Genomic DNA, 18,487 nt, shown 5'->3' with positions numbered 1-18,487 from the left:
GTCATTTCTCAAATATGCCTCATTAAAATCATCATAATGCGTTCAGCATGAAGCTATACAAATTATAAATATGCTTTTCAACTATAAGAATATGAATGAATTTATAGATGTGCTGCAAAAAAATTAAAGCCGTATGCATGAACAGAAAGCCGTTTTAGTAAGTAGAACAAATTGTCCTCAACATGTCCACCATTTGTGCAAAATACTTCATAATTAGTATTCAGCCTGCAGCTACTAGGACTGAAGCCTGGTATTTGGTACAGAGAAATCAATTGCTTGTCTTGTGTTCTTTTTTGTCTGTGATATTACATGGACCATGTGTAACCCTGCTGATAGAGTTTTTCTTCTGTTTCAGCCAGAAAGCATAGAACAAGGTGGACCGGGGGAGGATCAGCTCAGAATGTGTGTGTGTGTGTGTGTCTGTGTGTGAGTGAGTGAGTGTGAGAGAGTGTGTGTTTCAGAGAGGAAGATGGGGGTGGTATTGGTACTTAGTTGTCACATGGTACAGAGAGAGAACACCAATCTTCAGCCCCAAAGAACACAAACATGCACACACTCTTACAACAAAAACACAGGGCTATTAAATGTACTTTAGTGCACTAGTTCCATGTTGCTCCATCTCTGTCTCTATTTAATTAACTAATGAGCACTAATGAATTCGGAGCTATTAAACCTACTTTAAAACTCTCTCTCTCGCTCTCTCTTTCTCTCTCTCTCTCTCTCTCTCTCTCTCTCTCTCACACACACACGCGCGCACACACACACACACACACACACACACACAAACACGCATGCACGCACGCACGCACACAGAGGAAGAGGTTATTTTCTGTTCATAGTGATGTAATTGCCTGTGTGATCCAGATAACAAGAAAACTATCAACAGATTTGTTCTCTAGACCTACTAACCAAACACCTACACATTGGGAACACACTGTGGATGTGGCTAATTAAATCTAACAAAACAAAAACATTTATTTGTAAACTGAAATAATGTAATACAGAAAATGAAATTACAGTTTACAGTACAACAAGAAGCATGGTTGGTCGATCATTACTGATTGTATCATTTCTTGCTTGGTGCTCCTTCTCCACATCCATCAATAAACCAAATACAGCAGAGTTACTGAAATATCTGTAGTATTTTAGGATATACCCATGCATTTGTAAACTGTACATGGACTTAAAGTGATTAGAATAGAGTAGAGCCAAACAACATATATGAAATGTAAGAGGAAGTAGCATGTCTTTCATCTGATATACATTTAGAGAAATAAAATAACAATTTGTTTATGCTCTGTCAGAGTATGAACATGTTTGTAGGTTGGACATGAAGCACTACTGCTTCCAAAAGAGAGAAATAATTCCCAAATTCAGCTTAATGTCACACTGATTCTCAATCCCAACAAGTAAACACTGCACCAATATTCACATTGGTATTGCAGCATTAATGTTTTTTGACATTTTAGATGTTGTGTACTATAAGGCTTTGTAATTATAGGCCTCAAAAAACAACATATGGTTCCAAAGCACCTTTTTTTTCAAAATGCTGCCCAAGCAAATCAACAAAGCTTGTTTCCATTCACCTTAAAAAAAAAAACATTGGAGCAAGAGATGAATGACTTTCTTTCCATATAAATTGTATTGAACTACTATTGAACTTTCAAGCATAAGCACCCGCACCATCAGCACTGGTGGCCCTCAGGGTTGTGTCCTCTCCCCACTGCTCTTCTCTCTGTACACAAATGACTGCATCTCTAATGACCCCTCTGTCAAGCTCCTGAAGTTTGTAGACGACACCACACTGATCGGCCTCATCCAGGACGGTGATGAGCCTGCCTACAGACTGGAGGATGAATGGCTGGCTGTCTGGTGCGGTCTTAACAACCTTAACAACCTACCAAATCTGACCTCAGAAGACTACAGAGGGTAGTCCGGACTGCTGAGCGAACCATTGGCACAACTCTCCCCACTCTCCAAGTTCTGTATTTCTCCAGAGTGAGCATAAGGGCAAAGACAATCACTCTGGACCCCTCACATCCAGCACACTCCCTCTTTGAACTGTTGCCATCTGGTCGACGCTACAGAGCCCTGAACACCAGAACGACCAGACATAGGAACAGTTTCTTCCCTCAGGCAATCCATCTGACGAACACTTAACATACGCAGAACACACAACACTATTCTTACACATTATTAATTAAAGCACATACTATTTATATTTCAATTGCACATTTCACACTTGTACATACAAATTGTATATATTGTATATGTCATTCTGTTACACTGTGGAGCTTCTGCCACTAAAACAATTTCCTCGCATGTGAAAACATACCTGGCAATAAAGCTCTTTCTGATTCTGATTCTGGTAAGTTGTGTTCATTTTCCTTATAATATTAACTGATGAGTGAAAAGCCATGAAAAAACTTCACACTGTGTAGCATGTTACATAAGACATAAATATCTGTGTGTTTGAGGGTTGAAGAGGGCAGAATAACGACCTTCAGAAGCCTGTTTCATAGTTTCTCATGTCCATGAGGAGCCTTTTGAAGCTTTTAAACAGCGCAGATTTCAAAGCAGTGTTTTCTGTAATGTTTCTGTTAAGTAATGTTTCTGTTTGCTCATAATTACTGGAGATATGTGATGTTTGTAATGTAAAGGGATATCAACATCACATCTCATCATCTTTTCCAAAATGCTGCCCAAGCAAAATTACATGGCACTCAAAAGAATATCAATAGAAAGAGTAAAATCATCCCACTCAACCAGAGAAGATTATGTTCTCTTGAATGTCCAGTGCTGTGGCTTCATATAAATGGAAATTCTTGATAAGGCAAATGCTTAAGTGGTGTTCACACTAGATGTTCTTTGCCAGAATGGAGCAAAAATGGAGACACTAAAGAGTCATGATTTTGGAAGGAATTGTGTGGTAGCAGTAGCTAACTGGATAAATAGTTTTTCTTTCTTTTGTTTTAAAAAGCAGCATTAAAGAAGTTCAGACTTTTGTGGACTTTACTTAATAAATAAATTTCCTTGAAAATCCAGCCTGTCTGCTTTAGACTATAGAGCCACTTGGGAACAAACTGAATTTCAAATGAAATTTAAAAATTCATTTTATATTAGTACTGCTAATGAACCACTGACAAGAAAATTGCCTCATCTGATTGTTGGGACATGCACAAAGAAACAAGCTTTTATCACTAAAGCTGCTTTGATCACTAGTAGTAATTAGTCATTAATCATTGCGTTTTTGTATTCAGATGAGATTAAACAAATCTTTAACAGTTGATGCTTTACCAGTTGCTTTGCTTCCAAATTCTTCTCCAGGGCTCTGATTTAAGCAATCCACTATGCAATATAATGATGCAGAATATCCAAAAGCAGCAAGCTCACCTTATATATGAAGATTTAAAGGCCAATTGCTTTAAATGCATGATATAGATGGAGCTGTGAGTATTGGATTTAGCAGACTTTTTATTCAATTTCCTGTAGGCAATCAGACAGCAATCTGATCATAATGAAACATGGCTTTGCTCCCAGCAGCAAACTGACCTTAAAAACAGGGCCCTGTCATGACTGGTTAGTTATTCATATCTGAAACAAGAATGATCAAAGGGAATGACAGGATAGGATAGGACAGGATTCGACTAAAAGAAACTGGAGATAAGTGAAGAAAAGTGCAGAGAAAGAGGATGCAGGTGTAATGATCAGGTGGACTACTTCTGTAAGAAAGGTGTGAGACAAACAGCTCTCAGAAGAGGACGTTTCATCAACATGGCTCTGCATTCTAACTGAATACATGGTATACACACTCTAAAAATATGCTTTTTACAAATCCTCTGCTGGATTGAGCTTGTTGCATAAGGTAGTTAGGTCAACATGACTCAAATTGGGACAATAATAAGCAATCCAGCATGCTGAGCTGGTGATGTGGACCGGAAATGTTAGCGACCCTTTGCTCCCAGAGTTTTCCACTTTGCTTGTCAAGCCAAATCAGCAAAGAGCAAAAAAAAAAAAAAAAAAAAATCACGAGCAATTGCAAATAAAAACCATGTTGGCCCTGTAACATATTATTGTTGATTTTGTGTTTCGATACTCAACCAAGCTAGGATATATAATAATTTATTTTTTTATTCCCAAATGTAGTCCCCTTCTTATTATCTGCATTTAGTTCAATTAAATGATTCTTTAACTGATGTGAATCTTAATGAGAGAGTAATATATAGTGTTCTTGTCTTAACGAAAGTGAACTTATTTACTACAGTGGTACAAATCGTCAGTTGTCACCACACCACTGCACAGAAAGAAGTGTGTTAGTGAACTCTTAAGATATATTACATTAAAAAAGAAAAATATGTGCCACCTGCCCACCACACTAATATATGTTCCCTCTCCAAATTGTAAGCATACAACTATCTTGAATGCTTGTTTAGAATGATATAGAAAGGCCCAAACTTGTTCCAGCATGACCAAGCCCCCGTTCACACAGCACACTGTTATAGCAGCAAAAGCTGAACTCAGCATCAAGCTGGTTCAACAAGCACATATGATTGTGAAGGTTAGGTGTCCACATACAGTACTTTTGGTCATATAGTGCATAAAGGTGGAGGAACACAGTAATGGATGTCCAGAATTAATGATGAGGAAGTCCTGGGGAACTCTGCCGGTTGACCCTCTTCCTGCCGGATGTTCAACCCTTTTGTTGCTTCTGCTTACGCAGTTTTTCAAATCAGATGGCAGGAATCCTATTTTACACTCTGTTTTATATTTTCTTTTCAGATTTCATACTGTAGCATGGTCTTCGGTAGATCATCACACAACATTATTAGACTATGGTTATAATTATGTTATTAGATGTATGAATCAATTGTTGGATCTTGCTTCCATTTACCGTAAAAAAAAAAAAGAAAAAAGAAAGTGGAACAAAAGATAATAATTACATCCTTTTCATATAAATTGTGCTGAACTGCTACAAATTTTCAAGCATACAATTGCATTCATTTTCCTCGTAATATTAGCTGATGAGTAAAAATCCATAAAAAATACTTCACACTGTGTATCGTGTTACATAAGACATGTCAATATCTGTCTGAAGTGTGTGTGTGTTTGAGGGTTGAAGAGGGCAGAATAAAACCTTCAGAAGCCTGTTTCAAAGTTTCTCATGTCCATGAGGAGCCTTTTGAAGCTTTTGAATAGTGCAGATTTCAAAGCAGTGTTTTCTGTAATGTTTCTGTTAAGTAATGTGTCTGTTCACTAATAATTATGGGAAAGATGGATGAGATGAGATGTTGATAAAGTAAAGGGTTTTCACAGGTCATAGGGACTTCTTAGAAGTCTGCAGGACCTAAAGAGCATGAGAGCAATATTATCAATATTTGGTCTTAGATTTACAAATTAATAAAGACTTTTATTTAAAAATAAAATGCTACATACATAACCATAGTTATGGGACTAAACTAAGGGCTGCTAGAGCTGTTTCCTCACTGTCCATGTCCACCACAGCGATGCGATCATTCTATTCACTTAAGTTCTGGACCAAATAAGGGTAGTTGCTATTTATTGGAGAATGCATATCAAGTGTCCCTTTCACAGTATACTCCCTCATGCAGAGCTTGATATCTTTTGGGGAATGAGTCAATATTGTCCCATTCTTAGGATGATAGTCACTCAGATGTGATGCTGATCCTTATGGAGGTTAAGTGCAGCTCAAGTATTGACAATGTTTTCTATTTGTTCCAAGAATCTTCAATGTTTTTGAACCGTACTTGAAGGAAATCTCTCAATCTAATAGTACTGTGATCAATTGATGATGAAAATCTTTATTCTATTAGTACTGTACACTGCTGATGATGAAAATCTCTGATATTCAGTTCAGTTCAGTTAAATTCTATCTGTATATCGCTTTTAACAATGGACATTGTCTCAAAGCAGCTTTACAGAACATAAGAAATATAGTACAAAAAGTTTAATATTATACAGATTGATATGATAAAAAAGGACAAGATTAATATTAGACTTATAAATAAATGTGTTTGTATTTATCCCCAATGAACAAGACTGAGGTGACTGAGGTGACTGCAGCGAGGAAAAACTCCCTTAGATGGAAGAAGGAAGAAACATTGAGAGGAAACAGACTGAGAAGGGAACCTCATCCTCATTTGGGTGACACTGAAGGGTGTGATTATAAACTGTTATAAACACCAGAGAGTGATATTATGAATAATGTGCTTTCTACAGACATATACAGTACAGTTCGAAAATTGAGTATTGATTAGGAGGTTGTTGTCTTCAAGACCACAGCTCCTCTTTATATATGTACAGTATATAGCAGTAGTGTACTCTAGAGAAGATGAGAATCTGTGCATTTCTGATTTACTGTACTCTAATAAAGCAGTGAATAATGAGAGGCAGCAGTTCTTAGTCCCAAGTCCTTATGAGCATTAATACAACCATTTGTTATTTGTTCATCTCCTTTGAGGGAACAAACAACTCAAGATTGTGCCTTCACAACTAGATATTACAAAATTGTAAAAGGTTAAACATCCAACAATTCACAAGTTCATCAGCTATAAAGTACTATAAATGAATTAATTACCCTAGCATCACACTGCTGCATGCTGACCTAAACAATACACCACGTGTCTGTAAATGATACCCTCACCCAAAGTGAACGAAACACACTACTATTTTGGTAGAGGATATATACTGTAATAACAATGCAGTGCAATGTTTTTCAGGGATTTTTGAGCACTAGTTTTTCTCATGAATCTTGTTCTTCAGCTTTCTCAAAAAAAAAAAAAAAAAAAAAAAAAACGTAAATGGAAAGGAAACAAGCATGAAACAACATGGACCTTTAATTAACTACAAAGACAGTTACAATGTGATGATTTTGTAATTAGCATTTAGCTACGAAACTTGCACACGGCCCACTTCCAAAAGAACAACTGTGGTCCTGGCAGTCTTAAACATCGCTTAGTCAAACACATTAAAGTGTTCACATCTTATTGATCTATCACACAGACGTTTCTATCATCAGTGCTTGCCCTTTTTCAAAAGGCTGCAATTTTTCATTTTTTTAAAAAACAAAATTCTCAGTGGAACACAGTGGCAGTCAGATATTTTTACAGGCTGCTTCAATTTAAGGGAATGTGAGTCTTTATTAACAATCTTAATTAACAACAAACAAATGACAAATCTCATTAGCAATTCATATCACATTCATACATACTGACAAACAGGTATTCTCAAACATTTCAAGAAAACAGGAAGTTTTAAATAAATTCCAAAAGGCAGCATGATCATTGGACATTATTACATCATTGAAAGTCTCTTGAGTTCTTGAAATAAATCTTTTTTCAGCTTTAAGATGTTTTCAGTGTAATAAAGCCAAAGCCTATTGGCAAAGTTATTCTACACAAAGGAAGCGAATAAGCACTCTGCTTTGACACGTGACAGTTCTGGATAAATCATGTGGATTTTGTACAGAAACTACAGGGAAATTCTGCTGCTAATTTTCATTTTTCTCTTTCTCTATTTTTACTGGAATCTTTGTGATATATAATGAACACATTTCTCACAGTAGTGTAAAATCAATCAGATAACCTCAAGCTACTTCTTGTCATGTCTAGATATCTGTAATATCTATATCTGGGATGATTCTGATTTGAGTAATTACGTAATAACATTGTGACCCTTACCAGGAGAAAAAGGTTTTTAAAAATAAATTAATGAATAAAAATAGGAGCATACAGAACATCTACAAACTCATTAAACATAGTCCAAGGCAGTCTTCTTTCATTATAGTTTTCTACATTTGGCACACTGGGAGCAGTGCCGTGAGTAGGGGTATTTTAGTGGCACAGCGTAAGTGGAAAGTGGAAGTCTCTAATGGGCTTCTCTCCATTTGAGGAATACAGCTCAATATGGCTAAAGGCAGAGTTGGCAAGCAAAATTTAAGTACAAATCTCACAAGCTAATTATGGCTGAGATGAGTCACACTGCAGACGGCTGTATTTCTAATAATGGGCTAGATGGACTGTGAAAACCAAATCATTTGTGTGAACAGCGCTTCCGGAGCATCTCTGCATTTAGACTGTGTTTATATAGTGTGAAATTGCTCCTAGCTTAAAAAAAAAAAACAACTGTTCTCATTCCGGAAAAAAAAATCTGGACATAATGAACGTCAAACAGTGAAAAATGAACAAGGTTTGAGTTAATAGTGTAATAGTGGTATTTGTTTATCACATGTTTTGATTTCTCACTACAATATGACTGATGATGTTGTTTTCCTCCAGTAAAGGCCCGTGACCCTGATCATGAGAAAGTTAACTGAGGCAAAGGGAGTTCCCAGCTCTAGATCCTGTTTTCTGTTTCAACTTGATTGTTTTGGGAAGCTGCTGGTCATGCCATATTGACCGAGCAAGGTTGCCAGTCAGAGGAAATTAGCTACTTTTGTCTTGGATTCAATTTTTTCAGATTAATTATATGAATGTTTGGCTAAATGAAGGATTTGAATGTGAAAATTAATTTTTAAAAAAATCACATGGAAAATAAAACTGCATGCAGAAAAAAATGTGTGCAGAAAAAAATGAAGCGTGAATGTGATGTGGAATTTTTGGAAGATAAATAAGATGGTGTTTTAACTATAAGGCACAGTATTAGCATCGGACTGCTCTTAAAATCTGAAGGCTTACTGAGTGTGAATTGATTTGTTCATTAGTGTTTCATATAAACATTGTATAATCATACTGTATTGTTCTTCTTCTTCTACTTTCTGCTTTTCCCGTTGGGGTGGCCTGTGGGATCAGCTGTTCCCACCTAACTCTATCCTCGGCATCCTCTACTCTCACACCAATTACCTTCATGTCCTCATTTACCACATCCATATATCTCCTTTTTGGCCTTACTCTTGACCTCTTACCAGGCAGCTCCATCTTCAACATCCTTCTACCAATATAACCATCTCCTTCCTCTGTACATGTCTAAAACATCTGAATCTAGCCTCTCTGACCTTGTCCCCAAATCAGGCAATCTGAGCTGTCCCTCTGATGTGCTCGTTCCTAATCCCGTCCATCCTCATCACTCCTAAAGAAAACCTTAACATCCTCATCTCTGCCTCATGTCTTTTCATCACTGCTATAGTTTATAACCCATACAGCATAGCTGGTCTCACTACTGTCTTCTACACCTTTCCTTTGATTCTTGCTTACATTTTTTTGTCATACAACACTCCTGACACTGTTCTCCACCCACTCCATCCCGACTGCATTTGCTTCTTCACCTCTTTTTCACACTCCCTGTCACACTGGATGGTTGACACTGAATACTTAAGTATTTGGTTTTAACTATAATACATTAATATGTTTAATAATACTTTTAATTAATACTAATATAATTTATATATTCAGGATCTTGGAATTCTATGAATGTTTGGGGAGGTTTGGAATTTAACTGGATTGGGTTTTGAATAGCCATCATAGTTTTCTTACAAAGACTTGTAAACCTTGTCTGACCTTCACTAATATTCCTTCTAAGCATAGAAACACACTTTCAGTCATTTTGGCATGATTGTATTTCAAGTTTGTCATTGCTTTGTTTATCATTTTTGCTGCTGCTTTTGTTTCAAAACTAAAAGTATCAAAACTATTATATAAGGTTGGAGTTTGATATAGATTTAGACCCAGCATTAATGATCTGCATTAAAAAAATGCCAATAAAAGGTCCTTAAAGACATATATGTGTCTTAAAGACCTTTATTTACTAATTCTGTCATTATACATGTGGGAATAATGCAAATATTGTCTATCCTACATATTTTAAACAGAATTTTAAAACGTGTCTGGAAATGTTGTGAATATCCGTCAACCACACATTAGCATCTGGTGTAAACAGTAATAGGGATGTCACATGCATCATTTTGTTCGTGTGATAGTTTGCACAGATAATGTGTAGCATTACTAATACATTCTGTGGCAAATATGTCAGAGGTTTGACTGCTATGTTCAGATATCACATGCTATATGTTCTATGTTCTGTAACAGTTTTGCTTATGCCTTATATAAAATGTCCTGTAATGTAGAATCACAAGTATCTCAGTGATGAACGTTCTTTTGGCAGCAAATATCTGTAAGATGAAATCTGCTTCATTTGCATGCCACTTGAGTTGCTACAGTAAACAGAAATGTTGCACAGCCACAGGCAGTTGGCATTTCCTTTGTTTGCATTCCCATGCATTTTTATGTCTTTCAAACCTCTGATTCATCATAAAAGGGGTGATTTCCATTTCCATTTGATGTTGATGATGAAGTAACCTAAGTTCAACTTCTCCTTATTTGCCAGATAACAAAACTTGCACATACAGATGACATCAGCTTTTAACTGGCTTCCCCATTTGTGATCACGATGACTAAGCGGTGTTATAGCGCATTTTCATTTGTCACAGTCAGTCCGCAACGTGTTAGGACATTCCCACGAGCATGAGTATGCCTCACATACACAGATGGCTGATATTTAGACATCCTTGTAAATTATTTATCCCAACTCTGTGGCTGAGTTTGAAACAAAGTTTTACCTGAACGTATAATCAAATCAATTATCTTTGCATTTCTACTGCTAAAATATGAGCAGTGAAAACAAGAAATTTTTCCAAATCATGTTGAATATGTAATTCTCAAAATGTCTGGAAAGGCTTAATAATTATATATTGGTTTTAAGATTTATGCAGTGATATTCAAGATCATAATAAATTATTAATCAATTTCTGCATTCCAGAATATATCACAAAATTCCACTTTGTAGCTTACTTACCTTTTAAATTTTCCCTCCCGGATTGGCCTCACCAATTCTCACCCACTAGCTAACTCTCCCATATCACATGACAGCTACCAATAACAGATGATGGAAAAAACACATGCTTTCTCCAATACATGTAAAGCTGAACAACAGCATCTTTTCAAACTGCTGCTCATACTGTGTCACAGGGCAGAGTAACACATTTGGAGTAAACTTCAATCTTCACTCTTCTGCGTACATGAGCTCACAGACTCCCACAATTAACTAGTGCCATTCCGACTGACGAGAAATAGAGAAGGAGTAATGCCATCAGTCCTTTTCAAAATGTATGGCATTGTTACTTGACTCATAGATTGCTGTCTCCAGATAAGGAGGTGAGCACTTTTGCACCACCTAATATATTGACTTTTCACAGTAATTGTATTTTTTCCCTATATTTTATTAATGTGGAAATAACGTACACATTACATAATTACATATGTACACATTACATAATTATTAATTCTGTAAATTATGTAAATTCAGTGCAGAATGAATAAGTTTTAACCAGCAAAATATGACGACAAAGAAAACATACAGAGAAGACTGCTTGCTAGGGTTCTCTGAAACGCTTTGGGAGATCTGTGATCCACACAGTGATCATTAAAATAAAAAACACCATGAATCTTTTGTTGCAAATAATGCTGCTATACTTATTGCTGCTTTACTACTCAGTAGTTTACAGTACATTTATTGTTCTGTCTAACACTGGTGAATACTGTTATGTGTTGCACCTTAGTCCTGGAGAAATGACATTTAATTCCAGAGTATATACAGTAATGACCATTAAATCCCACTTGAACTGAGTTGATAACTAGCCCTGAGTAGGCACGATGGGGCAATGGGTAGTGTTTTGATTTGACCCTTAGCTCTGGTTACTGCCTATACAGAGATTTGTATGTTCTCCCAATGTATGTGTGTGTGATTCTACAGTTTCTTCATCCTTCTCAAAAATATGGTGGTGGGTTGAATTGGCAATGCGTGTCATACTATCTATGTGCATGGTATGACTGGTGTCCAGTCTAGACTGCATTCCAACCTAGTGTTAGTGAATAGGCATCAATTCAAATTCTCTGCAAAAATGAAGTAAAGCAGTTACTGAAGATGACTGAATGATGATAACTAGACCTCAGAGGTATTTGTGTAACATGTCTATCCCCATTAGTGTACTGTATCTCTTGACCTTATATTTTTTTTTTGCTTTTCACTCCGTTAAAAATCCATTAAAACCTACCACTACTTAAGTCCATCACTACCAAAATGCAGATGTATATCTCAGGCTAGGCATCGCTAGGGAACTCCATCATTATTGCAGGGGTTTTCACTCACCCACGTGCTAAACACTGACTCACGCGCAGAGGAATAACCCCGGACTGCCATATATGGTATGCTTCCGTTTCTTCCTTGCTTTTTAGAACATAATTTCATTTAGCCACTGAGTCAGTGTTTTACTGCATTAATGACGCATTGGTAAAGCACTGGCCTCTGCACTTAACCCTCTGTGACTGCATCTGTAATATTCCTGCCAGCATAATCGACGCACCACTTACATTACATAAAATGGTAAGAAATAGTTGATCAGTTCTTGTACGCATTCCACAAAACATAAAGGTCAAATCCAACTAATTATAACTGAATTACAGCAAAGGGAATAATTACACTATTTTCTTTCTTGCATCCCACTGTTAATTTTGTTAATGAGGAACTAGGGGGTGTACGTGTTGATCAGACAACTCGTTGGCATTTCAGGATGGCCGGGAGAGAGAGGAGGATGCTGGAAGCATCTGCAGAGGATGTAGGAGGCCTCCTTCCTTAGAGAGGCAGGAAGCAGAGGTATGACTAAAGGAATGCTGTGTTAAGGTCCAGTAAATATCAAATAATAACTTTTACTGGTGTGCAATGTAGGATGCTCTGGTTTTCATGCACACAAATCTACTAATATTTATCTAAAAATAGTGCTGAATGCGTCAACCTGGAAATTCAACAGCATACTAACCCAGGCTTATTTCATTTACATATGGTGCCTTTTCTGAGATGCACTTTCAAATAGCTTTCCACACAGAAATTTCATGAGGATCTCACACAGCTGAAGCCATGGAAGATGGTTTAGTTATTTGCTCAAATAAGTCTTTCAGAGAATATTGGATGTTATTCCAAGATTAAACACTAACTACTTTTTAGCATCATGTATTCATAGCTAACATATTCATAGCAGTGGAGGCTTAAGCAGTTAAGGCTCTGAGTTGTTGAATAGAGGATCAGGGTTCAAGCCCCAGCATTGCCAAGCTGCCACTGTTGGGCCCTTGAACAAGGCCCTTAACGCTCACTGCTCCAGCGGTGCTGTATCATGGCTGACCCTGCCTAAAAAATAAGGATATGCAAAGAAAGAATTTCTCTGTGCTGTAATGTATATGTGACAAAAATAAAGGCTGCTTCTTCTAATTGGCCTTATATACTGGATCATTATATTCTTGATGATGCTTAGTAATTTTTTATACTTATTATACAGTAGTTAGCTTATTAATGGCACTAGACCATAGTTTATGTGGATGTGGATGTGTCTTCATACTGTATCAAGTGTTCCCATGAAAGGATCCATCTTGACCCTGACCATGATGGTGCTGTAACTGAAAACAAATTAAATGCATTATTATAATGCAATATAATATTCTCAAAATGAGTATATATGTTTTTTTAATTTTGCACACTACATTATATTCTAAAAGTAGATTGGTTTTCGATCTTGTTTGGTTTGTTTTTTACAGTAATAGATAATACTACACACTTTGCACCTGTAAAGTAATCTAGTCTGGCATTGTATTTTGATTCACAGGCAATAACTGCAATTTTTAGTGCTGTACTTATTAGGAGGGGAAAAGTGACTGTGTGCGGGGAGAAGTTGAAAATAGCAGGGAAAATATGGAACACTTATGTGGTCAGAAAGCGAGTGTTATTTTGTTGGTTTTGGTTCTATTTTAAGCTTCAGTGTAAATTGCCTGATTACAGCATACAGCATTGCTTGTTCTGATTGTCATAATATCATCCTGACACGTATCTACTTTACGCACACACAACACTAGGAGCAGAGTATAGTAACAAAGTAATGCAAAATTAATGCATAAAACTAAGGAAAGAAAAAAGGTATTAGCATATGATACACATCCAAAGGACATATTTTCAATGCGAAATTTGCACCACCATATGCAGGGAATAGGCAGGAAGTCATGACCTATTTTATTAATGTTTTATGCCTATTTTCATTTGACAAATAAAAAGATTTTTCATTCTGCTAAAGTGTTACACTTTTATCCAGAGATTTGCCTCTTTTAATTAGATGAGTGACAAATGATAATCATATCCTCTGAGCTATACAGCCAGAGAACAGTGTTATGATTTGTGTATCTATAGCTGGAAACATGCTGATGGCTGCATTAGGCTCCCACAGAGGATTATCAGACTCTGGGAGAGGCATCCTGTGCTGACTGTGCTTATGTGTGAGCACAGCTAAGGCCTGTCTCACTATACTAGGACTTCCTGGTTTAAGAGGAGAACAGTATGGGCGAGGATAATGTGCTGAATACAATGATGTGAAACGCAGGTAGCACCAAGGTCAGTATGCTCTAGGTGCAGTCATGAGGGTCAAGTACATTAGAGTCCGGAAAAAGGCTCTTATGATAGATAATAAGTGGTAGCAAGCTGGGCTTCGTGATTACATCATCATACTATGAGTCACCTCTATTTGAATTGGGACATTTAAGGAGCCTTAACTTAACTACACAACAGGCTTATAAATATAATATGGCGTATTATGACCCAGCAAAGGTAACCAAATAATGGAAATATGTTAAGGAGTATCTAGAATGGCCAGTGATAGACAAATATGGTGTATATTAAGTCAGGATGGAAGAGTGCAGAACTTACTACCTACATACACATCATTAGACTGCTTAATGGGTCTTTAAGCCAGAGTTTGGCATAATTGTCAGATTAGCTGTGACTTTAAGTGAAACGTTTTGTCTTTAAAACTGTAAAAAGTTTGTACATGACAGTTGTATCATATGTAAATAGTTAGTTTTCATTCATTTATTTTAAGGATCAACTTTATCCTGGTAAAGTTTGCCATAAATCCGGAGACTGTCGTGGAAATGCTGAAATACATGCTGGAATAAATGCAGGAATACATACTTTTGTATTTAAATAGAACTTTTGTATTTAAATACAAGATTTAAATAGATAATGCAACATTTGCATATTTTAATACATGTTGAAAAGAAATTTTAATCCAAAGCATTCTTGTATTGATGTGCACTATGAGCAGGTTCAAGTTGATTCTGATGAATGTGAAAGGAAAGAAATATGACTAGGGATTTTATACCCAGTGAAGGTTTGTTTTTTTGTGGGAAAATGTTTTTGTTTTTGTTTTTTTTGTGGGAAAACCTTGCATGTTTTTTCAATATCTATACTCTTAAAATCTCAACAGGTTACAAAAAGTGTTAAAGTTAAAATTGTTAAAAGTGATAAAGTTGCAATTCTTTTTTAATGTCTTGCTGCCTTTGACAACTAAAAATATGTTTATTAAGATATGACGTGTCTTTATTAACAGTTCAGCCAAAATATGACTTTAGTATTAAATGAACATTAAATCACTTCTGTATATTTTGATAGCATTCTTATTCTGAAGGGGTTTATATTAGTCAATAAAGTGGCTTATAAAGTGGCACACACACAAATACACACACACACTACAATTACGTAGGTATTTAACAAGGCTAAGGTCTCTATCTGCAAAGCTACTTCCATTGGAAAAGCCTTTCAAAACACTTGGACAGGGACTGTCTTCTTGTTGTAATGAAAAATCTTTCAGTTTGAAGCTATTTGTTTTTGATCCAGTGTAATATCTTTTACTGCCACCCTGTGGATACATGTAAAACTAAGCTCTGGATCCACCTTAAACATGAACAAAGTAGCAGTTTTGCAAATACTGAAGATGAACGGATAACATTAGTAGAGAAGAATGTAAAATGAATGGTTCCAGCATAAAGCATGATAAGATCTGTCTTTATATATAAGAGGATTGAACGTGTGTGTGTGTGTTTCAATATCTATTGTTAAAGAAAGTGTTTTATATATATATATATATATATATATATACACATACATACATACACACACACAGTCATATGCAAAAGTTTAGGAACCCCTGACAATTTCCCTGATTTTCATTTATAAATATTTGGTTGTTTGGATCAGCATTCATTCATTCATTCATCTTCTACCACTTATCCGAAACACCTCGGGTCACGGGGAGCCTGTGCCTATCTCAGGCGTCATCGGGCATCAAGTCAGGATACACCCTGGACGGAGTGCCAACCCATCGCAGGGCACACACACTCTCATTCACTCACGACACTCACACACTAGGGACAATTTTCCAGAGATGCCAATCAACCTACCATGCATGTCTTTGGACCGGGGGAGGAAACTGGAGTACCCGGAGGAAACCCCTGAGGCACGGGGAGAACATGCAAACTCCACACACACAAGGTGGAGGCGGGAATCGAACCCCCAACCCTGGAGGTGTGAGGCGAACATGCTAACCATTAAGCCACCGTGCCACCGTGCCCCCCTGTTTGGATCAGCAATTTCAGTTATTTGATCTATCAGTTATTTGTTATTTGATTAAACAGAAAATGTGCAATATGCATCAAAACAAAATTAGACAGGTGCATAAATTTGGGCACCCCAACAAAAAAAAAATCACATCAATATTTAGTAGACGCTCCTTTAGCAGAAATAACAGCCTCTAGATGCTGCCTATAGCCTGTAATGAGTGTCTGGATTCTGGATGAATGTATTTTGGACCATTCCTCCTTACAAAACATCTCCAGTTCAGTTAGGTTTGATGGTTGCCGAGCATGGACAGCCCGCTTTAAATCACCCCACAGATGTTCAATGATATTCAGGTCTGGGGACTGGGATGGCGACTCCAGAACATTGTACTTGTTCCTCTGCATAAATGCCCGAGTAGATTTTGAGCAGTGTTTTGGGTCGTTGTCTTGTTGAAATATCCAGCCCTGGAGTAACTTCAGATTTGTGACTGATTCCTCAACATTATTCTGAAGAATCTGCTGATATTGAGTGGAATCCATGCGACCATCAACTTTAACCAGATTCCCAGTACCGGCACTGGGCACACAGCCCCACAGCATGATGGAACCTCCACCCAATTTTACTGTGGGTAGCAAGTGTTTTTATTGGAATGCTGTGTTCTTTTGCCGCCATGCATAACGCCCCTTGTTATGACCCAATAGCTCAATCTTTGTTTCATCACTCCACAGCACCTTATTCCAAATGTGCGTTTGCATACCTCAAGCGACTCGGTTTGTACCGTGTGTGCAGAAAAGGCTTCTTTCGCATCACTCTCCTGTACAGCTTCACCTTGTACAAAGTGCGCTGAATTGTTGAACGATGCACAGTGACACCATCTGCAACAAGTTGATGTAGGTCTTTGGAGGTGGTCTGTGGGCTGTTTTTGACCGTTCTCACCATCCTTCGCCTTTGCCTCTCCAATATTTTACGTGGCCTGCCACTTCTGGCCTTAACAAGAACTGTGCCTGTGGACTTCCATTTCCTCACAGTCCACTGTTCCTCACAGTGGACACTGACAGCTTATATCTCTGCGATAACTTTTTGTAGCCCTCCCCTAAACCATAATGTTGAACAATCTTTTTTGTCAGGTCATTTGAGAGTTGTTTTGAGGCCTCCATGTTGCCACTCTTCTGAGGAGAGTCAAAGAGAACAACATTTTGAATTGGCCACCTTAAATACCTTTTCTCATGATTGGATGCACCCGTCTATGAAGTTCAAGGCTTAATGAGCTCACCAAACCAAATGTGTGTTAAAATGAATCAGTGTTACGTACTTACAGGTATTCAAATCAACAAAATGGCATGGGTGCCCAAATTTATGCACCTGTCTAATTTCGTTTTGATGCATATTGAACATTTTCTGTTAATCCAATAAACCTCCTTTCACTACTGAAATATTACTGTGTCTTTCAGTTATTTGAAAGATCAAAATGAAATCGCTGATCCAAACACCCAAATATTTATAAATGAAAATCATGGAAATTGTCAGGGGTTCCTAAACCTTTGCATACGACACACTCCTGAACAAAATCTTAAGCCTGGGGAAAACATTCCAAGTATTTGCATTCTGCGCTGGTGGATCATAACCAGGTTGTAAGAACTGCTTCAAAATGTAAAAAGTTTACGACCATAGCCCAAAAACACCAACAACAGAACAAAAAGTGTCAAAAAAAAAACGACTTAGGAGTGAGTAACCCCACCGTTCTTGTTGATGCTTCAAACGCTCTTTTCAACATGCTTGATGCAATTGTTTCCATGTGGTCGGTGGGAACGTTGCTCGATGTGGTGAAGATGGCTTCACGAAGGGCCTCCACAGTCTGGAACTGACGTCCGTTTTTGTAAACTTCCCTTGTCATCCACACCAAACATTCTCAAAGGGGATTTAGATCAGGGGAACACGCAGGATGGTCCAAGTGCAACGTTATTGTCCTGGAAGAAGTCCTTCATCAGGCCGGCCTTGTGAACTGCAGCTTTGTCCTGTTGAAAGACCAAGCCATTACCACACAGAC

Source organism: Tachysurus vachellii, chromosome 11 (assembly GCF_030014155.1).
Source record: "Tachysurus vachellii isolate PV-2020 chromosome 11, HZAU_Pvac_v1, whole genome shotgun sequence".
In the NCBI taxonomy this organism is placed as follows: Eukaryota; Metazoa; Chordata; class Actinopteri; order Siluriformes; family Bagridae; genus Tachysurus; species Tachysurus vachellii.
Note: the sequence above shows the minus strand (reverse complement) of the source record.